Raw genomic sequence first — 16,054 nt, forward strand, 5'->3', positions numbered from 1 at the left:
AAGTAATCACAACCCTTCTGCCAGGTTGTCTAATGTCAGTTTATTCTCCAGCTCTGCTACTTCTGCGTCCTCTTCCTCATCACATGGCACTGCTTTGGAAGAACAGATCTCCACCAAGTCGTCTTCGGTGAATCCCTCGGGTGTGGTGTCTATGGCTCTTGAATTTCACCAAGATCCTTATCTTGAAACCCTTCACCCCTCCCCACATTTTGCTTTTGTCATATCCACAATCTCCTTCATGTTTGTCTTTTTTTTTTTTTTTCCAAATCTTTATTGTTGGATGTAAAATGTATTACAGATGTTCCACATTTTTCCCCCATTGACCCCCTCCTCCCCACTCCCGCCCCCCTCCCACCTTTTCCCACATTATTGTCTGTGTCCATTGGTTATGTATATAAGTTCTTTGGTTTATTTCTTCCCACCCTCCCAACCCCTTTCCCTTTGAGGTTTGTCAGTCTAGCAATGAATTTGTGCTTCTTAATCCCTTCACCTTTTTCACCCATTCCCCCAATCCCCTTCCCAACTGGCAACCAACAAAATGTTCTCTGTATCTATGAGAATGTTTCTGTTGTTCCTGTTCATTTTGTTTGTAGATTCCATTGTTGATAGATATGCATTCATTGCCATTTTGTTTGTTCATACATTTTATCTTTTTCTTCAAAAAGACCCTTCATCATTTCATATAATAATGGTTTGGTGGTGATGAACTCCTTTAACTTTTTCTTGTCTGGGAAAGTTTTTGTATGTCCATCGATTCTAAATGACAGCTTTGCAGGATAGAGTAATTTTGGTTGTAGGTTCTTGGTTTTTATCACTCTAAATATTTCTTGCCACTCCCTTCTGGCCTGCAAAGTTTCTTTTGAGAAATCAGCTGACAGCCTAATGGGTATTCCCTTGTAGGTAACTAGCTGCCTTTCTCTTGCTGCTTTTAATATTCTCTCTTTGTCTTGAACCTTTTGCATTTTGATGATGATGTGTCTTGGTGTGTGCCTCTTGGGGTTCATCTTGTTTGGGACTCTCTGTGCTTCCTGGACTTGTATGTCTGTTTCCTTCACCAAGTTAGGAAAGTTTTCTGCCATTATTGTTTCAAACAGGTTTTCGATTTCTTGTTCTCTCTCTTCTCCTTCGGGCACCCCCAAGATGCGAATGTTGGCACGCTTGAAGTTATCCCAGAGGCTCCTTACTCTATCCTCATTTTTTTGGATTCTTTTTTCTTTTTGCTCTTCTGATTGGGGATTTTTTGCTTCCTTATATTCCAAATTGATGGTTTGCTCCTTGGATCTACATACTCTATTATTGAAGCTGTGTAAATTATTCTTTATTTCAGTTAATGCCTCCTTTAATTCTAACTGTGTATCCATGATTTCTAACTGGTACTTTTTTATGCTCTTGATGCCCTCCCTAAGTTCACTGAGGTTCTCACTAAGCTCATTGAGCATCCTTATAAGCAGTATTTTGAACTCAGTATCTGTTAGGTTGCTTATCTCCTTTTCGCTTAGTTCTTTTATTGGGGTTTTGTTCTGTTCTTTCATTTGGGACCTGTTTCTTTGTATCCTCATTTTGGCTGCCTCCCTGTGTTTGTTTCTGTGTATTACTTAATGAGAGGTATGGGGCTCGCTGAGACCCAATGGTGCTCGTTTGAAAGAATTTAGGAAAAACCTGAAGCAGGATCCAAGACCGGCCAATCCTATGGTTAAGCAAGTGGCAACAGCTTGAAAGTTGTGTGGGGCGGGGTGGGGCGGGGCCTCAGGGAGTCAGCAGGGCGGGGCTACGAGTGTGAGCCAGGTTGCTGGAGTCCCAGATATGGCTTCTGTCTGCCGCCCCCGGGAAGGGCTCACCAAAGGAACAAAGGCCTCCGACAGCACCTTTGTCCCGGAGGAAGGCCCCTCTCCAGCGCTCGCTCCAGTGCCAAACAGCTCAGTTCTTCCCTGTATGTCTCTGGCGCCCCTCGAGCTGCCTCCCCTCCGAGCTTAGAGGGAGAGAGTCTGATAAGTCCGTGCGCAGGCCCTTTAGGGAGCTGCCTGGGGCTCCAGCCGCTTCAGCTTCCCTGAGCCTCAGTTTCCGCTGGTTTTTCCAGCCAGAAGTTATGGGGACTTCTCTTCCTGGCACTGGAACCCTGAGCGGGGCACCTGGTGTGGGACGGGGACCCCTCAGTCCTCAGGAAGGACCTTCCCAGCCGCGGGATCCTCCTGATTTTTATCCACCACGCTTGGGTGTGGGACCAGCCCGTCTCGCCGCTGCGCCGCCGCCGCCCCCCCTCGCACCTCCGCCCATCCTACCGGTCTGGATGTAGCTGCTTTTTTTTTTTTCCCTTAGTTCCGTAGTTGTACGACTTCCATTCAGCTTGATTTCAGGCGGTTTTGAATGATGGTTGTTCTTTAGTTTAGTTGTAACTTTGATGTGGTTGTGGGAGGACACGATACCGCGTTTACCTACCCGCCATCTTGACCGGAAGTCCTTCATGTTTGTCTTGATTGGCTCTGTTGTAAATGCTGTGAGGCCACGCACGGCACGGACAGTCTCACCAGCACGAATTCACTGTTTCGGGCTCGATGGCTTACATGGATTTTTCTATAACAACGATGGCATCTTCAATGGCATAATCCTTCTGAACTTTCATAATGTGCTCTCTATTGGGGTTCTTTTTCATAGCATTGACAATGCTTTCTATAGAGTACTATCAAGTCTTAAAGGTCCTTATGACCCCTGATCTAAAGGCTGAATTAGAGACGTTGTGTTGGGGCAACTAGACCACTTCAACAGCTTTGGTGTTGAACTCATGGGCTCCTGGGTGGTCAGAGGCATTATCCAATATCAAAACAACTTTTTTTCCTTATTGATTCTACAGACAGAGAGGAAGGGAGAAGGGGAGAGAGAGAGAGAGAAACATCAATGAGAGAGAACATCAAGTGGCTGCCTCCTGAAGGACCCCCAACCGGTAATCAGGCCCACAACCTGGGTATGTGCCCTGACCGGGAATCGAACCGGCAACCTCTTGGTGCATGGATCGATGCTCAACCAGTGAGTCACACTGGCCAGGCTCAAAACAATTTTATTTTACTTTTTTATCCTCACCCGAGGACATTTCTGCATTTATCTTTAGGTAGAACAGGAGGGGGAGAGGGAGGAAGAGAGAGAGAAAAACATTGATGTGAGAGAGACACATCAACTGGTTGCCACCCACACGACCGGGACCGGGGACAAACTGTAACCGAGGTACGTGCCCTTAGCAGAAACCGAACCCGGACCTCTCCGGTCCGTGGGCTGACGCTCTAACCGTCGAGCCAAACCGGACAGGGCCAGGCTCGAAACAACTTTAGAAGGTAGTCCCTTACTGGCAAGGCCCTTCCTGACTTCAGGGACAAAACAACGATGGAACCAATGCAGAGAAAGTGTTCTCATTGTTCAGGCCTTTTTGTTGTAATTTAATCAAAAGACTGGCAACTGGTGTTTATCTTTTCCCTCCAAGTCTCAGGGGTTAGATAAGGCCGGGCCTGATGGTAAACCCGACTGCACTGGCACAGAACCGTAGACGTAGCCTATCCTTCCTGCCCTAATTCCTGGTCCTCGCTTCTCTTCCTTCCTAATAAGTGTCTTTTGTGGCATTTATTTTTTTCCAGGATAGGGCACTTTTGACCACATTAAAAACATGGTCAGGTAGCTATCCTTTCTGCTAAATGATTTTCTTTTTTTTTTTATTCTCACCCGAGGACATTTTTCCATTTTTTGTTCAGATAGAGTGGAAGAAAGAGAGAGAGAGAAACATTGACATGAAAGGGACACATCGAGTGGCTGCCACCCACATGACCAACCAGGGCCGGGGACAAACTGCAACCGAGGTACATGCCCTTAGCGGGAACCAAACCCGGGTCTCTCTGGACCGCAGGCCGATGCTCCAAACGCTGAGCCAAACTAGCCAGGGCTAAATGATTTTCTTAGTAGCAACTACAAATTTATCTTCTACCTCTTGGTTGACAGAAGCTGCTATCTCCATGTTTTTTAAGTCAAACCTCCTGCTAAATTCAAACCGTTCTTTGCTGGCATTAAATTCTGCAGCTTTAGATTCTTCACCTTCCTTTTGCTTCAAGTAAATGACCTCACTGTTTCTGGAATTATATTGAAGCCCTTGGTATGTCTTTCTTACAGCAATCCCACAACCACATAAAAACTGTCTTTTCAATGCAAAGTTAAAAAAACATTTTAAGTTCTCACAGGGTAGCTCAGTTGGTTCGAGCATGGTCCTGATATGCCAAGGTTGCGGGTTCCATTCCCTGTCAGGGCAAATACAAGAATCAACCAATGACCCTGGCTGGTTTGGCTCAGCAATCAGAGCGTTGGCCTGAGGACCAATGAGTCACGGGTTCAATTCCAGTCAAGGACACGTACCTCAGTTGCGGTTCCTCGCCGGCCCTGGTCGGGTCGTGTGGGAGGCAACCAGTCAATGTGGCTCTATCACATTGATGTTTCTGTCTGTCTCTCTTTCTTCCTCCCTCCCACTCTATCTGATAATAAGTAGAAAAATATCCTCAAGTGAGGAATAAAAAAAATAGAATCAACCAATAAATACATAAATAAGTGGGACAACAAATCAATATCTCTCTGTCACCCCCTCTCTAAAATCAATAAATAAAATTTTTTATAAAGACTGGATGTTTTATATATAATGTGCAAGGTTTTCACACCTGCTGTTTTAGCTGCAGTGACAGCTTCACACGTTTTCCTTGTCCCTGTGCTGGAGGTATTTATCTTGAAACGGTGGGCAACCGCAGCTGCAGACCTCGATCTACGGTACATATCAAGCAATTCAACTTTTTCTTATAATGTCACGACTTTTCTCTGCTTCTTGGGAACACTTCCAGCATCACTGGTGGCACCTCATATAGGTCCCATGGTGTTATTTCAGGCTGATGGCATTGCACAGAACATGGTGAAAAGACACAGGAACCATGGGAGACCACTTGACTGCAACACCAACTTTCCTGGAGAGATGAACTGCTCACTGGCGACGATCAGCCTCACAACATCTTAAGCAGATACTCAGAAGGCTTGAGCTCACTGCAGCAGCCATGGGAGGAGCTGTAAAATGCTTGCAGCCCTGCAATATATGCTCCGGTGAGTTAGGATTTACGACTGATCTTTATTTCTGTTCACGCTTCGCTTGATTGTGAGTGGTACCATGTGTGTTCTGTGTTTCTGTGCATAAGTTTTTTTTTATCCTCATCCTAGGCCGACGCTCTAACTGCTGAGCCAAACAGGCCAGGGCCGTGCATAAGTTTTGATAAATTAAATTTTATAACAAATTTGTATATATTTTATGGTAGTAAATGGTAAAATAAACTAGTACCTATGCATTCATAACATAACAAACTGTTTCTTAATTGTTTTGACATTTAGACTACACGGTTCATTTGCAAGTTTTCTCAAATTGTCACTAATCTCCAAAATATGTTCCAGTATATTTATTGAAAAAATCTGCATATAAATTGACCTATGCAGTTCAAACACATGTTGTTCAAGGGTCAACTGTAATTCAGCCTCCTGAGAAAAGCTTTCCATTCATTAGAGGAAAATGGCACCTGTCAAGCTCTAGCCCAAGAGAGTCAGTGGCTCCCAAACTGGTAAATTTGGGCCCAGGGGATGAGGGATAGCAGCAGCTCCAAGACCAGAAAGTTCCTAAGTGGTTTTCCTTCCAAGGGAAAGATCTTAGTTGACATGAGGCTCCATCCCCTCCACATGTTCATTCAGCTCCTTCGGCTATAATAGTCTACTATGTCAGCTTGAGCCAAAAGCTAACCGGGTCAAGATCCTTCTGAGATGTCTTTTCCTCGAAAGGAATTGTGTCATCAATTTGTTCTGGTCTCAAGCCCACATGAAATACTATTGAGTATAAACCAGATGCTCAACAAACATTACAAGAGTAACTCATGAAGGGGCATGATGGTTAATTTTACTGTCAACATGACTGTATATTTGGGGTATCCAGATATTTGGCTAAGCATTACTTCTGGGTGTGTCTAGGAGGTCTATAGACGGGCTTAGCACTTGAATCGGTGGATTCAGCACATTGGATTGCCTTCCTCAGTGTGGGTGGGCCCCATCCAATCCACTGAGGGCATGAATAGAACAAAAGGCTGGTAAGGGAGAGTGTATACACAATTGACTCAGGATCAAACTGCACGGGTCCATTTGTATGTGGATTTTCTCCATTGACCTGTGCAGTTCAAACCCAAGTTGTTCAAGGGTCAACTCCATGGTTGAGAATCCTTGTATTTGGAGGGTTGACTATAGTTATACACAGATTTTCAACTGTTCTGGGAGGTGAGCACCCCCAACCCCTGAGTTGTTCAAGGGTTAAATACACGTATATATCTCCTATTGGTTGAGTCTCTCTGGACAATCGAGAGAGTTTTATAGTGAAATTGTCACATGAGTTTAAAGGCAACACACCAGGCCGGCCGATGTGGCTCAGTGGATTAAGTGTCCTCCCATGGTCTGGGTTCAATTCCTAGTCAGGGCACATGTCCGGGTTGTGGAATCGATCCCCAGTAAGGGGCATGCAGGAGGCAGCTGATTGATGTATCTCTCTCACATTGATCTTTCTATCTGTCTCTCACTGCCTTTTTCTCTAAAAATATCAATTAAAAAAATATTTAAAAATAGTTTAAAGGCAACATACCAGAGGGAGGAAGAAAACTTCAGGAAACAGGAAAACAAAACAAATATTTCTTCAATTATAAGAGATGAAAATAACCATCTTTAAGCCCTGGTCATTTTCTCAGAAGTTGGTGGCTCACACTTAACTTCCTGCTAAATAATTTGACTTGATTTATCTATTAAGATAAATACAGCAGTAACTCGACACCCAGAAAATAAACATTTGGGTGCAAATGTCCCCTAATCTGGATTCTGAAGAATATGTTTCCAGTGTGATCCATCTGGTCCCCAAGCCCCAGCAAATCACATGAAAAGAATTTGAGCACAATCTTAGCTCCTTACAAGGGATGCTTCTGGCAAAGACTGTTTGTCCACCGCTGTGGTACCATTTCCTCTGCTCCAAACTTCAGAAAGCTGCCTTGGTGGTGCGTAGTTTTTGTTTCTTGTTTTCTGTGTTCTGGAAACCTCTTGACACTTGTTCCTTAAAGATCTACAAGTCAGTCCTATTCTTATACATTCCTCAACTTAGTCTTTTAAAACCCTTCTTTCATATCAGATGTTTATGTTTATTTTATGTGGAAAATAGTTGAACATGGTATTAACTGGCAGATATGGATAGTTTGAAAAAACTAGTCAACCCTGGATCATTCCAAAGAATTGATGACAATGGTAATAAATCTTATTTCCAACTTCAACTGACACGTCCTAAATCAAGTTCCGTATTACCACACTTCCTCTCAGTGGGAGGTGCCGCACAGAGTGCAAGAGGAGCACACCGGACAGAAGCACCTCCTACATGCTGCTCGGGCTGCTGAGGGAGAAGGGACAAGCAGCTGGAGCTTTTGGTGATGTATTGTCAAGTTCTAAAACAGCCCTGGAGGCTGCTCTAGGTCCTGTGCAGCTCTACAAAAATTTTGAAATCTGTCTGTCAATTTACACACACACACACACACACACACAGATGGGGATTAGGTAAATCTATTAAATCTGTATTTTGAAAGTATTATTTCTTAACAATATTGGGTCTTTGAACAAAGTATATATCCTCATTTACTTATGTCTTTATTATAGTGATATTTTATAGTTTTCAGTATGCAGTTCTTTCACATTTTTGTTAGATTTATTCTTAAGTACTTTATATTTTTTATGCTATTGTAAATGTTGGTTTTTAATTTCAGCTTTTTTTTTTCATCCTCACCTGAGGACATTTTTGCATTTATCTTGAGATAGAGCAGGAGGGAGAGGGGGAGAAAGAGAGAGAGAAACATCAATGTGAGAGAGACACATCGACTGGCTGCCACCCACACGATCCCAACCAGGGCTGGGGACAAAATGCAACTGAGGACATGCCCTGAGCAGGAACCAACTCGGGTCTCTCTGGTCCCTGGTCCGACACTTCAACCGCTGAGCCAGACTGGCCAGGGCTGCATTGAATTTTGTATATAGACAGTCATGTCATCTGTGAAAAAAGACAATATTATTTAGAATTTTTTAATCTGGATGTCTTTTATTTCTGTTTCTTGCATAATTTCACACTCTAGAATTTCCAGTACAGTGTGAATAGAGACATCTTCGATTTGCTCCTGATATTAGGAGGAAATTATTCAGTCTTGCACAATTAATTATCATGTTTGCAATAGGGTTTTTGTAGATGCATTTTATCAGATTGGGGAAGTTTCCTTTATTCCTAGTTTGCCTAAGTTTTATGAGAAATAGATAGCAGATTTTATCAAATAATTTTTCTGTATTGATTGAAATAATTATGTAAATGTCAAATCAACCTTGCATTCCTAGGATAAAACCACGACCTTGATACTGTTATTACTGGAATGGAATATCAGAATATTCCATTCACTAAACTTTGTTTAGAACTTTTGCACCTATTTTTACAAGAAATAGTGTTTTGTAGTTTTCTTTCTTTTAACTAAAAGAGTTGACAATTTTATTTTCACATTTCACAATACAAATTAAAACGCTTTTTAAAATGTTCTTCCATCACCCGGTGGGTGTGGCTCAGTGGATTGTTTCTTCCCATGGACTGAGAGGTCCCTGTTGGATTCTGGTCAGAGCACAGGCCAGGTCGCAGGCTCGATCCCCAGTAGGGGGCATGCAGGAGGCAGCTGATCAATGCTTCTCTCTCACATGGATGTTTCTATCTCCTTCTCCCTTCTTCTCTCTCTCTCTCTCTTGCAAGTCATTAAAATATATTTTAAAATAAAATAGGGGATTTCAAAATGGTGGCAGAGTGAATGGAAACTACACAGACTGTCTCCCAGGACCAAATTGGAATTACAACTTAAACATACACAAATCGACAGAAGAAAGCAACAGAAAAGCAGCTTGAGAGGATCATATAACCAGGGACACTGACTCAATCCTGCTAGGATTCCGGAGGTGCAAGGGGGCCTGGGGGCCCACGGTCGTCAGTCGCCTTAGCTGTGAGAAGCGCCCTCGGGGTTAAACTCCCAAGCAGCTCCACAGCGCAGAGCCGAGTCAGACCCTAAAATAGCCACAGCCACTCACCTTGGGCTCCAGCAGAGGGAGGGTGGACGGGACTGGAACTATGTGGGGAAACTCGGGATTTGGAGGGTGCTCAGAGCTTTTCCTGAGTTGTGGCCATGCAGGACGGTGGCCATCTTACTCCTTCCCAGGGCTCTGGGGAGAGGCAGCGGCCCCACTCTCAGAGCTTCAACCCCACTCTGTGGGCCATTAAAATGCAAATTGAGGATCACTAACAACCAACATCTGCCCCCCCTTCAGGAAATCCCCTTACTGAGCACCAGAGGCAGTTTTTTAATCAACTGACAACCCAAAACTAAGTAAACTTGACTAATAGCCTCCAGGCTAAAAACTAGAGGATAACAGTACTACTCCGGGACTAGCAACTCTAACCAGGAAAATAAGACTTGACTGTGGTGTTTAACTTGGGTCCTCCCTCGCTCATCCAAACCCAGGAGAGGGAGCCACAAACAGCAGAACACCAACACCCACAGGAAAAACTTGACAGGCCCCAAAGCCCACTGTGATAGCCAAGAAGGTGAAACATGAAACAAAAGCCAAATGAGAGAACAAGAGACCTCCACCAAAGATGAGATCAATGTGGAGCAGTTAGGCAAGCTAACGGAGCTAGAATTCAGAGCCATGATCTTGAGGAAGCTCAACAGCATAAGCAAGGACATAGAGATGCTGAAAATAAACCAATTGGAAATTAAAAATCACCAAGAAGAAATCAAGAATGACATATCAGAAATAGAGAACACATTGGAAGGTCTAAAGAGCAGAGTAGAGGAAGCTGAAGACCGGATTAGTGAATTAGAAGACAGGGTACAAAAAATCAACCAATCATAAAACCAAAAGGAAAAAAAGATTAAAAAACAGGAAGACACCTTAAGAGAACTGTGGGACAACTGGAAACATAATAATATTCGTATCATAGGAGTCCCCGAAGAAGAAAAAATGAACAAGGGTTAGAGAATATATTCAAAAAAATAGTGACAGAAAACTTCCCTAATTTGGTGAAGGAATAAGGTCAAGTTCAAGAAGCACAGAGAGCCCCAAGTAAGAAGAACCCAAATAAGCCCATATCATGACACATACTAATTAAAATGCCAAAAATTAAAAACAAACAGAGAATCCTAAAAGCAGCAAGAGATAAGCAACAGGCTACCTACAAAGGAAACCCCATAAGGCTCTCAGCTGACTGCTCACAAGAAACACTACTGGCCAGAAGGGAATGGCATGAAGTAATCAAGCTCATGAAAAACAAGGATCTGAATCCAAGAATACTCTACCCAGCAAGGCTGTCATTCAAAATAGAAGGTCAAATAAAGAGCTTCCCAGACAAAAAAAAACCTAAGGGAATACATTAGCACCAAACCAGCACCACAAGAAATGTTAAAATAAAAACTGCCATAATTAGTAGAAGAAATAGGAAGAAAAATAGAACCAAACTGAACAAAAATGGCAATAAGTAAGTACATATCAATAATCACCTTAAATGTAAATGGACTGAATGCTCCCATAAAAAGACACAGAGTAGCTGATTGGATAAGAAAGCATGACTCATCTATATGTTGTTTACAAGAGACCCACCTGACAACAAAAGACTCACATAGGTTGAAAGTGAGGGGTGGAAAATTATTTTCCAAGCAAACAGAAAGGAAAACAGAGCTGGGGTAGCAATACTCATATCTGATAAAATAGATTTCAAAATGAAGGACATAACTAGAGACAAAGAAGGCCACTACATAATATTGAAAGGATCTATCCAACAGGAAGATATAACCTTGATAAACATATATGCATCTAATATAGGAGCACCAAAATATATTAAAAATCTTCTGGAGGACTTCAAAGGAGAAATCAAAAGCAATACGATCATAGCAGGGGACTTCAACACCTCATTCACACCACTGGATAGATCCTCTAGACAAAAAACTAGCAAGGAAACAGAGACTCTAAATGAAGCACTAGACCAAATGGATTTAGTAGCTATCTACAGAGAATTACACCCCAAAATGACAGAATTCACATTGTTCTCAAGTGCACATGGGGCATTCTCAAAGATAGATCACATGATAGGACACAAACTAAATCTTCTCAGATTACAGTGGCATGAAACTAGAAATCAGTTGCAACAAAAACATGAAAAGAGCCCTGGTCAGTTTGGCTCAGCGGTTGAACGTCAACCTGCGGACCAGAGAGTCCCGGGTTCAGTTCCGGCTATGGGCACTTACCACAAAAAAAAAACAAAAAAACAAAACACAAAATCAAACATGCAAATACATTTGAAAACATGGAGCCTAATACCATGTTATTAAACAATGAATGGGTTACCAAGGAAATCAAGGAAGAAATTAAAAACTTTCTGGAAACCAATGAAAATGAATACACAACAACACAAAATCTATGGGATGCAGCAAAAGCAGTTCTGAGAGGGAAGTTCATAGCACTACAGGCCTACCTCAAGAAACAAGAAGAATTTCTAATAGACTAACCTCACAACTCAAAAAATTGGAAAGCAAACAAAAAGAAAACCCCAGAACAAGTAAGGAAGGAACTAGTAAAGATCAGAGCAGAAATAAATGACACAGAGACCAAAGAATCAATGAAAAAAAGAGCTGGTTTTTCGAAAAAATGAACAAGATTGATAGACCCTTACCTAGACTCACCAAGAAACAAAGAGAGAGAACCCAAATACACAAAATCAGAAATGAAAGTGGAGAAGTAACAACTGACACCACAGAAATACAAAAGATCATTAACAGCTACTATGAATAATTATATGGCAACAAATTCGACAATCTAAGTGAAATGGGCACATTTCTAGAAACACACACATCGTCTTCCAAAACTGGACCAAAACTTGGAAAGACCAATAACAACTAAGGAAATTGAAGAGGTAATCAAGACTCTCCCAGCAAACAAAAGCCCAGACCCTGATAGCTTCATGGGGTAGTTTTACCAACCATTCAAAAAAGAACTAACGCCCATTCTTCTCAAACAATTTCAAAAAAATTCAAGAAGAAGGAAGACTTCCAAACTTGTTTTATGAGGCCAGCATAATTCTAATTCCACAACCAGAAAAAGACACTACAAAAAAAGAAAACGACAGGCCAATATCCCTGATGAACATGGATGCCAAACTCCTGAACAAAATACTAGCAAATCGGATCCAGCAATACATCAAAAAAATTATTCACCATGACCAAGTGGGATTCATCCCAGGGATGCAAGGCTGGTACAATATTCGCAAATCAATAAATGTGATACACCTCATAAACAAAATGAAGAAAAAAACCACATGAACATATCAATAAATGCTGAAAAAGCCTTCGACAAAATCCAGCATCCATTTCTGATAAAAACACTCAGCAATGTGGGAATACAGGGATCATATCTCCACATAATAAAGGCCATATATGAAAGACCTACAGCCAACATCATACTCAATGGGCAGAAACTAAAAATATTTCCCTTAAGAACATGAACAAGACAGGGATGGCCACTTTCGCCACTCTTATGTAACATTATACTGGACGTCTTAGCCACAGCAATCAGACAGGAAGAAAAAATAAAAGGGATCCAAATTGGAAAGGAGGAAGTGAAACTGTCATTATTTGCAGATGACATGATATTATACATAGAAAACCCTAAAAACTCCATCAAAAATCTACTAGACTGAATAAATGAATTTGGCAAAGTAGCAGGATACAAAATTAACGTCAAGAAATCGACGGCATTCTTATACACCAGTGATGAACTCACAGAAAGAGAAACTGAAAAAACAATCCCATTTACCATCACGGCAAAAAAATTAAGATACCTAGGAATAAACTTAACCAAAGAAGTAAAGGACCTATTTGCAGAAAAGTACAGGATATTGAAAAAAGAAATAGAGGAAGATATAAAAAAGTGGAAGCACATACCTTGTTCATGGATTGGAAGAATTAACATCATTAAAATGTCCATATTACCCAACGCATCTATTGATTTAATGCAATCCCCATCAAAATACCAACGACATATTTCACAGAACTGGAACAAATACTTCCAAAGTTCATATGGTACCAAAAAAGACCTTGAATAGCCACAGCAATCTTGAAAAAGAAGGACAAAGTAGGTGGGATCACAATACCAGATATCAGGTTATACTACAAAGCGACTGTAATCAAAACAGCCTGGTACTGGCACAAAAATAGGTATACAGACCAGTGGAACAGAACAGAGAACTCAGAAATGGACCCAAGGCAATACGCTCCATTAATATTTGACAAAGGTGGCAAGAGCATACAGTAAAGACAGCCTCTTTAATGAATGGTGTTGGGAAAATTAGACAGCTACATGAAAAAAAATAAAAAATAAACTAGACCATCAAATTACACCATACACAAAAATAAACTCAAAATTATAAAAGACTTTAATGTGACCCGTGAATCCATAGAATGTTAGAAGAAAATCTAGGCAACAAAATTTCAGACATTATATGCAGCAGAATTTTTACTGATACATCACGTAAGGCAACAGAAACAAAGGAAAAAACGAACACATGGGACTACATCAAACTAAAAAGCTTCTGTGCAGCAAAAGAAACAGTCATCAAAGTGGAAAGGCTACCCACTGTATGGGAGAGCATCATTGCCAATGATATATCAGATAAGGGGTTAATTTCCAATATATATAGAGTGCTCATACAACTCCACAAAAGGAAGACAAAGAACCCAATTAAAAAATGGGCAGAGGAGATGAGTAGACAACTCTCCAAACAGGACATACAAATGGCCAAGGGATATATGAAGAAATGCTCAACATCATTAATCATCAGAGAGATGCAAATTAAAACAACAATGAGTTATCATCTCACACCTGTCAGAATGGCCGCCATCAACAAATCATCAAACAACAAGTGTTGGCGAGGGTGTGGATAAAAGGGGACTCTAGTACACTGCTGGTGGGAATGCAGACTGGTGCAGCCACTATGGAAAACAATATGGTGTTACCTCAGAAAATTAAAAATTGAATTTCCATTTGACCCAGTGATCCCACTTCTAGGAATATACCCTAAGAAGCCTGAAACACCAATCAGAAAGAATATATGTACCCCCTTGTTTATAGCAGCACTATTTACAATAGCTAAGATCTGGAAACAGCCCAAGTGTCCATCAGTAGATGAATGGATAAAAAAGCAGTGGTACATATACACAATGGAGTACTATGCAGCTGTAAGAAAGAAAGATCTCTTATCCTTTGAGACGACATGCAGGGACCTGGAAAGTACTATCCTAAATGAAACAAGCCAAGCAGAAAAAGACAAATACCACATGATCTCACTTACTTATAGAATATAATGAACATAACAGTCTGTGGAATAGGGTAGACCCAGAAACATGGAAGTAGGGTACAGACTGACAACCCTCAGAAGAGGAGGTGGTGGAGGGAGGGAGGAGATAAACCACAGAACTTACATGCATGTATGCATAACCAAAGGACATGGACAACAAAGCCAGGGGCAGGGCAAGGAGGATGGAGAGGAGGGTGTCAATGGGGTAAAAAAGGAGAAACATCTGTAACAAAAATAAAATAAATAAATAAATAAATTTTATTTTTATTTTTTTTTATCCTCACCCAAGGACATTTTTCCATTTTTTTTTCAGGTAGAGTGGGAGGGAGAGAGAGGAACAGAGAGAGAGAGAGAAACATCAACGTGAAAGGGACACATCGAGTGGCTGCCATCCGCACAACCGACCAGGGCCGGGGACAAACTGCAACCGAGGTACGTGCCCTTAGCAGGAACCGAACCTAGGTCTCTCAGGACCGCAGGCCGACGCTCTAACCACTGAGCCAAACAGGCCAGGGCTAAATAAATAAATTTTAAAGAATGAAATAAAATAAAATTGTGTCTATTTACTTCCCTCCAAAACTATTCCCTCTTTTATAGGAAGAGGGAGTGAGTCTTCTTTGCCATGCTTTAGAAAACAAGCACCAACATCTCCTGGTGAAGTAGAACAAGTGACGTAAAACCAATAAAGAGAGGCTCCGCTCTCTCCTTAGCTGTCTGCTGGAGGCGTTCCTGGAAGACTGCACACTGCTATGGAACGGCAGGAGGTCTCATCGTTGGGGCCCAGGCATCACTGGCATGTGCCCTCTCATAGGTGGCCTCATTCCGGGAGCACCAAGCCTTTGTTCCGAGTTGCAGGAAAGGTGAGCACGAGGCCCATGCTGAGAACCAGGTCCCACTGGCATCAACCCAGGAGGAGGATGACCCCTTATTGGCATCATGGGAGTTTGGGTGCTGACAACATAACAGGGCGAGGAGGGCCCAGAAGGCTGGGGAAGGAGGGACCATCACCCCTGCAGGGGCAGGAGCAGAGAGTGGAGTAGGAGGCATCTCTCCTGCTGAGGTGCTGCGTCGTTTGGTTAGTCAGACTCTGAGCCTGCTCTTCGGTCCGTTCTGACCGCAGTCTTCACATTCTGTTTCCTACCGCTGCAGTGTGTCCTTCTCACAGATGGAGGTGAGGTAAGGATCGCAGTAGTCACAGCAAAACTCTGGCTTGTTGTTCTGCAGGCTGTGGCCACTGCGTTCCACAGTTCTCTTTTCCATTAATATGTTTTTCTGGCCAGGGTATCAGGATAATTTTGACACCAGAGTAAAGTTGACTTCACAGAATGAGTTGGAAAATATTTCTTCCTCTTTGAGTTTTTGGAAGAGTTTGTGTAGATTGCTTTATTTCTTAAATGTTTGGGAAAACGCCACTAGAGCCGTCTGGATATGGATTTTTGTTAAAGGAAGGCTTTGTCTATGTCTTCTTCAGTGAGCACTGGCAATTTGCATCTTTCAAGGAACTGGTCAATTTCACTTTTGTTGTTGAATTTATTGGAATAAAGGTGTTCCTAATACTCC

At 42.0% G+C, this 16,054-nt stretch overlaps 1 pseudogene; it reads right to left on the minus strand.

Moving 5' to 3' along the window:
- Nucleotides 1-6: 6 nt before the first annotated feature.
- Nucleotides 7-15,754, minus strand: LOC118626191 (annotated as a pseudogene).
- Between the last annotated feature and the right edge of the window lie 300 nt (nt 15,755-16,054).

This window comes from Molossus molossus, unplaced genomic scaffold, assembly GCF_014108415.1.
Source record: "Molossus molossus isolate mMolMol1 unplaced genomic scaffold, mMolMol1.p scaffold_m16_p_12, whole genome shotgun sequence".
NCBI lineage: Eukaryota > Metazoa > Chordata > Mammalia > Chiroptera > Molossidae > Molossus > Molossus molossus.